Source organism: Phoca vitulina, unplaced genomic scaffold (genome assembly GCF_004348235.1).
Source record: "Phoca vitulina isolate PV1807 unplaced genomic scaffold, GSC_HSeal_1.0 scaffold6, whole genome shotgun sequence".
Classification (NCBI taxonomy): Eukaryota; Metazoa; Chordata; class Mammalia; order Carnivora; family Phocidae; genus Phoca; species Phoca vitulina.
In genome coordinates, this window is record NW_022589709.1 from 28,640,975 (window position 1) to 28,653,320 (window position 12,346).

A 12,346-nucleotide genomic window follows, 5' to 3' on the forward strand; every position below is an offset into this window, starting at 1 on the left:
GTGACACCAATCATTTCTGCCTGAGCAGTTCATCTCTCTAGTAAATTGCACATGGCAGTAAAAAGTGATCTCTCCTGGTTCTGCCTATTAGCAGCTAAATTTTGGGGGAGTCAAAAGTTATTCATAGATTTTCAACTACACTGGGCAGGGGGAGGCAGAGCCCCTAAACCCTGAGTTGTTCAAGGATCAACTGGATGTACTTTGTATCACAAAATGTCTTATACATACATTTCATATCTAAAAACTTCCCCACATAAGCTTAAGAACAAGTTGAAATTATGAAAATAAAATTCATATTCAGATTACCAAGATACAACCAAATATATTTTAACACACTGAACAACTGAAGATTGTTTCAGTTAACTATCTTTTAAATATCTAAATTAAACCATTCTGCCTATTCATTCCTTTATTTTATTAACAAACCATTGTGGGGGTATTTATTGGGAAGCAATGGTGAAAACATCTTCTGTCTCCTTGCCTCGCATCACTCAAACTTTTAGCTTTTGGAACATTAAATTTTCAATTCTAAGTTCAGTCTTATATCAGATGCAGGAACCAATTTTGTACCATAAACTCAAAGCCCCAAAGTTTATTATCAAGTCAGCCTATATATGGCTGTTCATAGTAGCACCTAGATTTCTCTTTTTACCTGAACATCTATTTGGTTTCTTGAATTCCAAATATAATAATTGGTTCCTTACCTTTGGCTCAGACATCTAAAGTAGGATCTTGACTCCCTTCTAGAAACCTTTTCTCCTGACCTGTCCAACTCACTAGCTAAGATTTTTGCTCTGTTTAAAACTCAGCTTCATGCCTTCTTTTAAGGTCTACTACTTCACCTGTTCAGGACTGTAGAGCCTTCTCTTCTCCTGCCCCTACCTTATCCTAATTGACACATCTACTCCTAACTAAGCCTCAGTTCTGATAAGTTGCAGGATACAGTTCAGATGTTAGCATAAGTAATGGATATGCAAACTTCCATAGCTAGGAAACAATACATGTATTAATTTGGGGTTTGTTTGAACTTATGTTGTCAGGAATAAATGCTAAAGTAAAATGCTTGCTGATGAACATCTATAACATTGAAAGAATGAAAATGACTTTGAATTTCCTCAAATTTCCAAGTTAAGATACTAACTTTCACATAAACTAGCCCAAATTATTGTCAAAATTAAATAATCTTGAATGCATGTGATCCTTATTCAATTCATCTAAGGAATTGTTGAAATTGTTGATGACACCTATAGTATCCATATTAATTGTTGATATTCCCCTCCATTAATAACTATTACTTATCCCATTCAGCTTCAGGAGAATGCACTGATCCATTTATGTACCCAGAGCGATATTCTAAATGTTCTAAAATAGCATAGGCAATTGGGTGATGGGCATTAAGGAGGGCACATGATGTGATGAGCACTGGGAGTTATACACAACTGATAAATTATTGAATGCTACATCTGAAACTAATGATGTACTATAAGTTGGCTAATTGAATTTAAATAAATAAATAAATAAATAATGAAATAAAATAGCATGGGCATTAACCAATTAGAATGGAAGCTGGATATAACTTTGGAATACAATAACAATTTTTCCTCCTCATACCATGTTTCAATTGGGTGTTCTATGGACATCCTTCCTGTGATTCACAAAGTCAGGCTTCTCCTTCTAGTGGTTTCTCTTAATCATCTGCATCCTGCCAAGAGATGAGGAAAGAAAGTAAAAACATGAGGAAGAAATACTTGCTCTGAACCACCCTGACCTGGAGGTGATACACATCACTTCCACACATATTCCATATGCAAAAAAGAGTTATATGTCCCACCAAAATGCAAGAGGCATAAGAGGTACAGCCAGGAAGTATATTCAATGAGTACAAACCACTGTCTTCATCACATATACAATATATTAGAAGGTAAAAAGTACTATGGGATAAAAGTGAGCAAAAGTAAAAAGGATTTTGAGTGTTGGGAAGGAGGTCACAAATTTAAACAACTTGCTCAGAGTAAGCTTCATTTACCCAGTGACAATGGAGCAAAGGCTTAAAGGGGCATATGGGTAGATCCATACATGTATCTACGGAAAGAACATTTCAGGAAAAACAGTCAGTTCAAAAGCCATGATGTGGGATATTATCTGGTAGGTTCAAGGAAAAGTATGAAGGCTGTCATGGTCAGACCAGCATATTGTAGAGGAGGCCTGAGAACTATGGGGGGGGGGGTAGATTTTTATAAGCTGTTATAGGCTGAATGTTAGTGTCTCCCCCAAAATGTTGAAGCTCTAACTCCCAATGTGATGGTATTTAAAGGTGGGGCCTTTGGGATGTGACTAGGTTTTGATGAGGTCATGAAGGTGGAGCTCCCATGATGGAATTAGTGCCCCTCTAAGAAGAGAAGACACCAGAGCTTTTTCTCTCTGCCATGTGAGGATACAATAAGAAGCCCTCTGCAAGCCAGGAAGAGGGCCCTCATTAAGAATCAAATCTGTTGGGAGCGCCTGGATGGCTCAGTCAGTTAAGCATCTGACTCTTGATTTGGGCGCAGGTCAGGATCTCACTGTCATGAGATTGAGCCCCACTCAGTGTAGAGTCTGCTTGTCCCTCTCCCTCTGCTTCTCCCTTGTTCATTCTCTCTCTGTCTCTCTCAAATAAATAAATAAAATCTTCTTTTAAAAAAAGGAATCAAATCTGTTGGTACCTTAATCTTATACTTCCCAGACTCTAGAACTATGAGAAATAAATGTCTATTGTTTAAGCCACTCAGTCTATGGTAGTTTGATGTAATTAACCAAGCCACTAATACATAATATACTGTAAGGCCTTTTGCTTTGACTCTGAAGAAAACAGAGGGCCATTGGTGGAATGTGATTTGAAGAGTGATATGATATGGGTTACATTTAGTAAGACTATTCAGACTGTCATTTGAGAATACACTAGAGTGGGGTAGGTATGGAACATGAGAGACTAGTTAGAAAACTATTACAACAGTCCCAATGAGGGATGATGGTAGACTGGACTGTGTTAGTAGCAAAAGAGATTGTAAGCAGATGCAAAATTCTGGATTTGTTTTGAAGGTGGAGTCAATGTATAAGCTTTCAGAGCTGGACAATTAGAAAGTGGGAGTCATCATTAACTGATATGGGGGAGACTGTGAGTGAAATAAATTTGGGGGAGAGCAAGACTAGAAATCCCTCTGTGGACATATTAATTTTAAAATATCTATTAGAGATCTAAATGGTGCTATCGAATAGTCAGCTGGATATATGATTCTAGAATGAGGAGAGAGGTCTGGGTCAAAAGATATAAATCTGGCAATTATAAACACACAGACGAAATTTAAGCCACGAGGCAGATGAGATCACCAACAGAGTAAGGAGAGAGAGAGAAAGGATCCAAGGTCTGAGGCCTGAGCCAAAGTAGTGTTAAAAGGTCAGGATAAATAAGACAAATCAGAAAAGAGGAGAGAGAGAAGATGCAGTAGTAATGCAGAAAGAAATCAGAAGAGTGTGGTATCCTGGGAACTAAGTGAAGAAAGAGTTCTCAGAAAAAAGGAATCCTTGACTGTGTAAAATGCTGCTAATAGTCAAGTAAGATGAGGACTGAGAACTGGACTGAGCAGCCTGAGGCTATCTGTTGACCTTGATGAGAGAAATTTTGGTGGGATGTGGAGTGGCAACAGCCTGAGAAGAGTGAGTGTAGGGAGATATAAAGAGAGGACTCAGGGACCAGAAGTGCAGATAACCATTTTGAGGACTTTTACTGCAAAAAAGAAGCAAAGAAATCAGGCTGAAGAGGAGATTTTTATCTTAAGATGAGCCAATACCATGCGGTTCCCAATATATATCAACGGCAAGCTGCTTGAGACTCAAATATAATCACAGACATACCCCAAGTCACACATTTCTTTAGATGGCAGTAATAGTAGCACAATTCTCAATTCTATCCTTGGTCAAAATATAATTATTTTGGTTTCCCTTCAATGATTAACTTAGAAAAATTCGTATTCAATCCTGCTAACAATTTAATACTTTTTAAACATATTCGATCAATGAATGCCTTCTCCTAGTTCAACTTAGTTACCACAATTATCACCTTGGTAAAGTGTGAAAGGTGTACTTATCCTTCTATCCCTTCCTGCCAAAATATGACACACACTAGTGCCTTCCCCTTTTTATTCTGAATCATCAAATTGTTTCTCTCCTTATCCTTTTGCTTCAAAGCAAAAAAAGATAAGTCTTCCAAAATTAGAAGACACACACACATTTTCAGGAGATGAATCCAAATCTAAAATCTCTGGTCACCCTTCACGCAGGACATCACTCTCACCATCAGCATCTCTACCTGCAGACTTCAGGCAACAGAGAACAAGTTGCTTTTCAGAAGTAAGACGCTCCTCCAAAAAAGCCAAGCTATTCCACAGTCTTCCTTAGGAAGAGTTCATGTGGCAACACTATGACATACTGTTGACAAGTTTCCATCAAACAGCACAGGGCTGAAGCTTTCCAGAACTGACATTAGCAGAACCAAGGAAAAGGAGAGAGGTCAGTTAGTATTCACCTGTTTTCACACAGGTAAGCAAAATTTAACTTTCTGAGACATCTGTTGGATCCAGTATAGCAAAGAACTTTAGAGATTGGAAACATATAATGCAAATCTTAAAATATCCCTTTAAATAAACACTAAACACATAAATTAACTGTTTTGGTAAGAATGGCACTTAGGTGCTATTTGATAATATTTTTGATTATTTCAGTAATTGGTTACAAGTAAAAGTAATTAAAACAGAATGGGAGGTAATTCAATGCCTTTAATTGATCAAACATTTAATCAGAGCTTATAATGTACCAGATTCTGTGCTAGGGATACCAGGATGAAAAAGGATGTTTTTCTTACCTTTCAAGAGCTCACATTCCAACAGAAGAGACACAAATTTAAACAACGAAAATAGAATGCAGAAAGTATTCTAATAAAATATTAGAGACAGGTACAAAAAGATAGAGAAGGAAAGAGCAGCTAATTCTGCTAAAGATAGTGGGGAAAACTAAAGAGAAGAGTTAATATGTGAAACATAAAATTGTCTTTCTAGAGCTTGGAGAGGGTTGGGGGAGGCCAGAAACACAGGTCAAACAATTTAAGGCAGGGGTATTGTAGTTCACTCAGGCTGATATAACAAAAATACAATAGATTGAGTGGTTCAAACAACAAATATTTATCTCTAACAGTTCTGGTGGCTGAGAAGTCCAAGATCAAGGTCCCTGAAGATTTGGTATCTGGTGAGAGCCTGCTCCCTGGTTCATAGAGGGCTGTCTTCTTGCTGTGTCCTCACATGGCAGAAGGGTCCAGGAAACTGAGATTTCTTTATAAGGATATTAATTCCATTCATGATAGCTCTACCCTCATGACTTAATCACCTAACAAAAGCCTCATCTCCAAATACCATCACACTGCATGTTAGGATTTCACGTATAAATTTTGTGGGGACACAAACAAGGGATAATAGCAAAAAACATGTTAGGATTTAACATATGAATTTTGTGGGGACACAAACATTCAAGGGGTAACAGCAAAAACAAAGGCAGTAAATATAACATGGTATTTTCAAGATGGAAATATATAGTCAACAAAATTCTAGTAGCCTGTTTCTCAAAAACAAGGCAGTCAGAGCAAAAGATAGATTTTTCTTTCCAGAAAGTAGCTCTCATGACAATACCTGGAAGGTGGTCTATTACTGAACATGAGAGGGGGCAGATATGGAAGTGGCAAAGGAAGACCATCACCTTATGAGGAAACTGCTTGAAGAAAGAAAGAAGGAAATTTATCATCCTTGATTTTTCTCTTTTCCTCACTACTATCTTCCCTAGCATTATCTCAATTATCAGCAAGTCTTATAGTCGCACCTTTAAAGTATATCTCAATTCTCTCACTTCTCTCCGTCTTCTCAGCTACCCTACCACTTCAAGCCACCATCATCATTCTCCTGGATTACTATAATCGCTAACCAGTCTCCCTGCCTCTTCTCTTGCTCCCGGACAATCTTACGTCCCCCAAATCCAGAGTTATCATTTTAAACCATGAATCAGATTATATTGTTCCCTGACTTAAAATCCTCCACCAGAATACAACTGCAATTAGAATAAAAATCCAAGTGTGTATTACTGTCTATATTAGGCTCCTATCCACCATCATCACTTACTTATTTTCTTTGCACGGAATCCTCTTTCCCATGCCTTAACATAGCCATGTTATTCAGTTTTCAGCTCAAATGTTACCCATGAAGGCCTTTTCTGATCACACTATCTAAAGTGGCTCCCTCTTTCCATTCTCTGCCCATTACTCTGCTATATTTTCTACAGAGCACTTATCACTATTTGAAGTGATCATGTTTATCTTGAAAAAGTCTAAAATATTACGAGAATTACCAAAAGTGACACAGAGACACAAAGTGAGCAAATGTTGTTGAAAAAATGGTACCAACAGACATGCTCAACACAGGGTTATCCCATACCTTCAATCTGTAAAAACACAGTATCTGCAAAGTACAATAAAACAAAGCACAACAAAAAGAGGTGTATGCCTGTATGCTTTACGTCTTTCAGAGACAGATGTTAAATGTCTTGGTATCTAATACCATGAAGACTTTGGCCTCAAGGCAAGTGAAAATAGGCCCCATTTATACAGGATACTAAGTAAAAGCCCTATTTGGAGACTTCCCCTTCCCAGAAACAGCTAATTCCTGTGCAATGAAAACATTTATATGTTCATCAGTCTTAACAACATAAGTTTAGTTCTAAGAGTCAAAGGCACTAGGAGTCACATGGAAGCTATTCATGGAGGCTCTAGCAAGAGCCTTCCAGAAGAACTGGGAAATAAGAGAAATTAAATTTTGTTACAAAAAAGTTATGAATAGTGTGACTGGAAATAGGGGAGTTTCAGAGGTAGAACTGGCACTGTGATTCTGTCCAACACATTCCATGGGAGAGAGTACCACTTCTAAAAGACATGAAAAGGGGGCCTGGGTGGCTCAGTCGTTAAGCGTCTGCCTTCGGCTCAGGTCATGATCCCAGGGTCCTGGGATCGAGTCCCACATCGGGCTCCCTGCTCTGCGGGAAGCCTGCTTCTCCCTCTCCCACTCCCCCTGCTTGTGTTCCTGCTCTCGCTATGTCTCTCTCTGTCAAATAAATAAATAAAATCTTTAAAAAAAATAAAAATAAAAAAAAAATAAAAGACATGAAAAGTCATCAGAGAGAAATCCTCCACTGTGCAAGATATCTAAGGCTTCACTGTGTGCTGAGTAAAGTCTCTACTTCCCCTTTTTTCCCATGCAACCTTCTGTTTACAATTCAGCTTCCCTGGTACCTTGATGCTAGGAAAAGACAGAGGTAGATCAAGGCATTCTAGCCCCCGGAAAAAGTGGGATTGTCTGCAGTCCTTGTTGAGACTACATCACAGCCCAACTTCTCTCTCTGCCCAATCAGCCTCCTTCACTTCACTTCCATAGGTGATGATCCCAATATACTTCTTATATGCTAATGTCTAGTTCAGAGTTTGCATCCCTGAGAACCCAATCTCCAAACTCTATCTTAAAGCACAGTAGGATCCAGGTGTTCAAATGATGTTGTTGTCAGCAATCTATCTCTCTGCTCTGCATTCAATTCATTTTTAACAAGTCTCTCCTCTGTAGTAGAAAGTAGATTTCATGCCATTTTACCAAAATTCTTTTTTTCCAAAATCAGTTCTGTGAAAATAAATTTGTCTAATAACTTTGTTGGTGTTAACATCTTTGTTGAAATTTTGCAAACAATTGCTAAAAATAAAGTTAAGCTCATATGTCATCTGAGGAAGTGGTATAAGAAAGCTAAAAATGCCCAAAAGTGGAGGGAATATGACATAAAACAAATCATCCAAAAGAAATGAAGTTATTCTGGTTTCTCACAATAAACAATTGAATATATGAACTTGGAAATAATTTAAGAGATTTGACTTTAAACAATAAAATTATTTAAAGCAGTGTTAGGAAAATTAGGATGAACAGAGGCGACTGCTGTTATTATTGTAATGTACTATGTGATTACTGTGTCATATCTGGCACATAGGAAACCAAAAAAATTTTGGAGAATTGGAATAGAAATTGATTAAAAATCCTAAAAATGATATGTTTAAAGTATACAATTAACAGGAAAGAAGAAAAACTCACACCAAATATTAAATTTTACTACCACTTCTTGGAAATAAACTAAAATTTAAATGTCACATGGAAGACTGGCAGAAGAATTTTAACAATAAAAAAATGATATTAAAAAGATATGAAGTAAACAGAAACTGAAAAAATTCACATGAAATGCTCTAATAGTTATTGATGATGAAATGTTTTCTAAATATGAAATATTTATTTAGAAGAATAAATCACCCTATGATCCTTAGAATTTATCAACTGTAAATTCTTTAAGATGCTTATATAAAAATAACTAAAAAAATAAAAACTTATTTTTAAAAAGCATTTACATCTTTTAAAAGTATTCCAATAAGTTTAAATTGTAGTAATCCTTGTAAGTAGTTAAAAGAAATAAGATTTTGGTAAATCGATAGATTTGTCATTGAAGCAAATTTTCATTTGGGAAATTTAATTTCAGAAAATTCATTTTCGTAGAATTGGTTTTCAGTGAGTTGGCCTGCCTCCAGCAAGACAGCCCTGGCAGCCACAGTTTTATATTCTACCAAGCCAATCAAGCCCATCTAAAACGCACACTTTGTTCCAAGAGTTCCAACTGAAGTCCTGGCATTACCATTGACCAAGACTGCTTGGGTCATCTCCGTACCAGTGACTGTGGCCAGGGATATGGAACATGGTGATCATTCAAGCCTGATATCCTTCTGAAACCCTCTGGAACTAGGAGGGCAATCAGGCCCACCTGAATCACAGGGGCTGCAAGTGGAAAGGGAAGACTCACAAAAGGGAAACCTAGGTCTACTATCAGAAAAGAGGAACAGTAGGTATTTGTTATATCTTTCACTCTGAGACTTCAAATAAACTTTTTTCCTGTTTAGCAGCATTTCTCTAACCATTGCTAATGGAACCAAATTTCATCACAGCTTTCAAAAGAGAATCTCTTATCATGCTTTCACTTTTTCAAGCACCTGAACTCAGAAAGGGCACAAAGAAAATTTTTTTCAAACAAAAATTTGTTTGTTCCCCTATAACATGTTGTAAAGAAGAAATGGTGTATTTTTTTCTCTATTGAATGATTTCTTTAACCACTCTGCCTTTTTGCTTCAATTCCAAAATTTAAATTAATATTCCATGCTTCTGACAAGAGGAAAGATGTTCCCAAGTTGAAGAACACACAATTTGATATATGTTTGATATATTTGATAGATGTTAGTTATTACATACTTCTATTAAAAATAGACTCTTGCCCTGCATTGGGCTCCCTGTTCAGCAGAGAGTCTGCTTCTCCCTCTCCCTTGTTCTCCCCCCCTGCATATGCTTACTCCCTCTCTCTCTCTCTCCTTAAAAAATAAATAAAATATTTTTTAAAAAAAGAAAATAGACTCTGGTATACAAAACTTTTCTTGCTATATACTAAAATTTTCATATTTTAATTTTTCAACATATGAACAGCCACTTTCTGCTGCTCAGGTGCAGGTGCAAAGTGGGTGGACAGAGAGTTGCTTGTGTTTAACCAGGAATACAACCTGATGAGTGTTACAGAAGGCAGGGGTGCAGAGGAGAAAGGGAGAGGGGTGTTGAGAGTGTCTGTAAAGGAGTAAAAGACCATCAAATATAAATTGGATAAGGAGAAAAGTGAGTCTGTTAAAACAGTAATAGACAATGAATAAGTAGTATATTAAATGAATTAGATCCAAATGTAATCAAATAATCATGAAGAAAAAATCAATAAATGACCTGGAAATATAAGATAGTTGATCTGACAGAAAAAAATAATGGCCTACTAAAGATGTCCATATCTTAATCCCCTGACCTGTAAATATGTTACCTTATATGGCAAAAAGGACTTTGTAGATGTGGTTAAGTTAAATATCTTGAAATGGGGAGATTTCCCTGGATTATCCAGGTGGGCCAGATATAATTACAAAGGCCACTAGTAGAAGAAAGCAGAAAAATCAGAGACAAATAAGAGATATGATGATAGAAACAGGAGTGCAAGTCAGAGGGAGATTTGAAGATGCCATGGTTCTGGTTTTGAACAGTAAGGAAGAGGTAACAAACCAAGGAAAGCAGGTGGCCTCTAAAAGCCAGAAGAGGCAAGGAAACATATTCTTCCAGAGAGCCTCCAGAGGGAATGCTGCTCTATTGATTTTTTGCTTTTAGCCTCTAAAACCCATTTTAGACTTCTTACTTCCAGAAATACAAGATAAAACAATGGTGTTGTTTAAGCCACTAAGATCGTTATAGCAGCAATAGGAAACTAATACAATTGGTTAAAGAGTGGAATGTTTGAATTCAGTATTTTAAAGGTGGAGTACCTCTTGGTAATGACAGAGTTTAGCACATGGACTACAGTGTGGTCAGGAAAAGTGAGGTCAAGAAGTTCAGAGGGGTTGAGTATGATCATCCTCAAGATTACTGAAGTCATCAATAATGAAAACAGTGATCCAGGTTTTCAAATCTTCAATGAATGACGGGGAGAGGTTTGTAGATTACCAAGAAGGGATGTACTTCAGAGGATCTTATCTTTTGGAGAGAAGAGGGAAATACAGCGATCTAGAAAGAACAGTGAAACAGAAGGAGGACATCTACCTCATCTTCAGTCTCCATTATATGTAGGAGGTGAGATTTTAAAATTTCCACTAGTAAAGAGAATTAGATGAGAATCAATGTCCTCAGGAATGACCACGTCTCAATTCAAGAAAAAAGGGTAAAGGGAATGATGAGAGAAGAGTTGCAAGTATCAAGGACTTCAGATTTTCATGATACACCGTAAAAGCACAGTGAAAGAATTTGAAGTATGGTGTGAAGGCAAATGACATGGTCATATCAGGAGATATTTGAAGCTTATGGACCATGAGACCAGGTGATGATCTGGAAATTTGAACTGAAATTTGGGGGCTTCCGAAAGTGACTTAGATAAACATGAGAGTAAAGTATAATGGGATTTGTCCTGATGCTTTTTTTAGAAGGGTAAGCAGTTTAAATGCAGCATTTTTTGATGATTATTACCTTGGATACTTGTAGTCATAAGATAAATGAAGAGTGATTGCCTTACCAGAAAAAAGTGAGGTCTCTGGGCTTCCTTCCCTTAAGCTTGTCTTAGTGAGGTAGACTCATCAAACACACAGGACTGGGAGATCTTGCTGAAATCCAGGAGTCCATGGAACCCTCAGGCCTCCTTTGCAAACTCCAGAGAGTGGACCATGGCTATGGGAAAGGCAATGAAGCTGTGGACCTCTTACCAATCTGCTGTGGAACCTGTTGGGATCATGGTGGAGAGAGGGACAAGCCAAGGAAATTAATGTTATCGTATGAGGGTTTTCCTAGATCTGCAGTCCTATTATTTCTATGAACTCAAGTATCTTCAGTAAATATTCTATCTAGAAACAGAATCCCATATTTGGAGAAGGAATAATTTATAAGAAGAACTGAATAGGTTAAAACAATTGGAACAGAAAATGAAAAAGAGAAAATGCTACAAATGAGAAACAGCACAGATTGAAATGGCTTTCACAAACACAGAAATGAGAATGACTTTTTATAACCTATGAGTGTTTGGGCAATCTTAAAAACTCAGACCTCTGGTAGAAAGAAATCCCTATTCACCAGAGAAAAAATATATTCATCAAATTTGTTCTAAAAGTAAATTCTGTTTCTTTATAACCAATAGCACTACCCCAGGAGGACAGCTTAAAATTTTAGTTTGCACATTAAATTTACACATTTTAGTTAATACTGAAAGCCAGTGAAATTTTATGTGAAACTACATGATAGGATGGATATCAGTGAATACAGGATGAGGGTCCTTAACTTCCTTGAAATCCTCAAAATGGTTTCATCTTAAAAACAACAACAACAACAACAACAACAAAAACACCACAACACACTGCTCTAGGACTTTATAATGTAAAACAAATTAATTCTGATATTGTTAATAGCATGAACAGATAAACCAGAAAACAATGTGTTAAATTGTTAGACTTTCATTCTCAAAATAGTGAATGGAGAGGGGTGGGAGTTTGGTGGGTACCAGAAGGGAGCGGAGGGCAGGATGAATCAGGAGCATACAGAGGATTTTTAAGGCAGTGAAGCTATTCTGAATAGATACTCTGGCGGTGGATACATATCATTATACATTCATCAAAACCCATAGAATGTATACTACAAAGAGA

At 37.0% G+C, this 12,346-nt stretch overlaps 1 long non-coding RNA gene across 1 annotated transcript in view; it reads right to left on the bottom strand.

Moving 5' to 3' along the window:
* LOC116632194 overlaps nt 1–12,346 on the bottom strand; it is a 192,547-nt gene that overhangs the window by 151,579 nt on the left and 28,622 nt on the right. Inside the window, exons 2-3 of the long non-coding RNA XR_004299355.1 lie at nt 11,230–11,432; nt 1,612–1,702 (exon numbers count right to left, since the gene is read on the bottom strand). This is a non-coding gene — a long non-coding RNA (uncharacterized LOC116632194). The remainder of the gene's footprint in view (nt 1–1,611; nt 1,703–11,229; nt 11,433–12,346) is intronic.